The sequence below is a fragment of the Pteropus vampyrus genome, unplaced genomic scaffold, assembly GCF_000151845.1.
Source record: "Pteropus vampyrus isolate Shadow unplaced genomic scaffold, Pvam_2.0 Scaffold101, whole genome shotgun sequence".
Classification (NCBI taxonomy): Eukaryota; Metazoa; Chordata; class Mammalia; order Chiroptera; family Pteropodidae; genus Pteropus; species Pteropus vampyrus.
In genome coordinates this window covers 5,302,687-5,304,461 of record NW_011888882.1, presented here as the reverse complement: position 1 = coordinate 5,304,461, position 1,775 = coordinate 5,302,687, and positions in this window count along the sequence as shown.

Here is a 1,775-nt window from a genome sequence, read left to right as displayed (position 1 = left end):
TTCCTACACGTGGTGTTAAATGAACGCTGGCAGTGAGCTACACTTTTTTTTTTTTAATGGGAAATGGGTTAGATGCATCTGGGAAGTTCCTAAATGAACAATGAGGCATTATAACTTTTCCCTTCCTTGACAAGAGCCTCCTGGAATAGTAAAATTATGTCAACATGGACAATCAACCGTGTAAAAGTAGATGGTTGCTGTTCTCGTCACCCACCCACGGGCTCCTCTAGCCACCCCTCTCTCATGAGCTCAAGACTTTGATCAAGTCACATCTCTCTGATGTCACTTCCCATCAAAATAGTTGAAACTAATAGTCCTGCCTCACAGGGCAGTGGTGAGGATCAAATGAGCTAAGCCACGTAAAGTGCTCTAGTCATTGTTTCAATTGCAAATAACGGCAAACTACTCGAACAAGCTAAGAAAGAGATTTTTTTACGTTTTTAAAAATTCGTTTATTTATTTTAATTAGTTTCAAGTATACAGTACATTGGTTGGACATTTATATAGTTCATAAAACGATCCCCCCAACCACTGTCTCCCTCCTCTGGCCCTCCACTTAGCCAACATATTAATGCTAACTGCATTCCCTATGCCGTGTTTCCCATCCCCATGACCAACTATCAGCTACTAATTTGTACTTCTTTAAACCTTCACTCCATTCTCCCAGCCCCCCAACCCTTCTCCCCTCTGTCCATCACCAAATTGTCCACTATATTTGTGAGTCTGTTTTTTCTTAGTTTATTCTTTTTGTTCCTTAGATACTGCATATAAGTGAAATCATAAGGTATTTATCTTTCTGTCTAATTTATTTCACTCAGCATAATAACCTCTAGGTCATCCATGTCATTGCAAATGGTAGGATTTCATTTTTTTGTTGTTGAGTTGTATAAGTTCTTTATATATTTTGGATATTAATCCTTTATCAGATGTATCGTTAGCAAATATCTTCTCCCAAACAGTTGGTTGTCTTTATGTGTTGTTGATGGTTTCCTTTGCTGTTCAAAAACTTTTTAGTTTGATATAGTCCCATTTGTTTATTTTTTCTTTTGTTTCCCTTGCCTGGGGAGAGAGATCCAAAAAGAAATTACTGTTAGTAATATCTTCTAGAAGTTCTATGGTTTCAGGTCTCACAATTTAAGTCTTTAATCTATTTTGAGTCTATTCTTACATATGGTGTAAAGAGGTGGCCCAGCTTCTTTTTTTGCATATATCTGTCCAATTTTCCCAACACCATTTATTGAAGAGACTGTCTTTACCCCATTGTATATTCTTATCTCCTTTGTCATATATTAAGTGAGTGTATAGGCATGGATTTATTTCTGGGCTCTCTTTCTGTTCCATTGATCAATGTATCTGTTTTTATGCCAATACCATGCTGTTTTGATTACTGCAGCCTTGTAGAATAGTTTGATATCAGGAAGTGTGATACCTCCAACTTTGTTCTTTTTTCTCAAGATTGCCGTTGCTATTTGTGGTTTTTTTTTTTTTAATGGCTCCATATAAATTTTAGGATTATTTGTTCTAGCTCTCTGTAAAATACCATTGGTATTTTGATAGGGATTGCATTGAATCCATAGATTTCTTTGAGTAGTATGGCCATTTTAACAATGTTTATTCTTCCTACCCATGAACAGGGTATATGCTTCTATTTATTTGTATCTTCTTCAATTTCTTTTTTCAATGACATAATTTTCTGAAAACAGGTCTTCTACCTTCTTCATTAATTTGATTCCCAGGTATTTTATAGTTTTCGACATAATTGTTAATAGGATTGT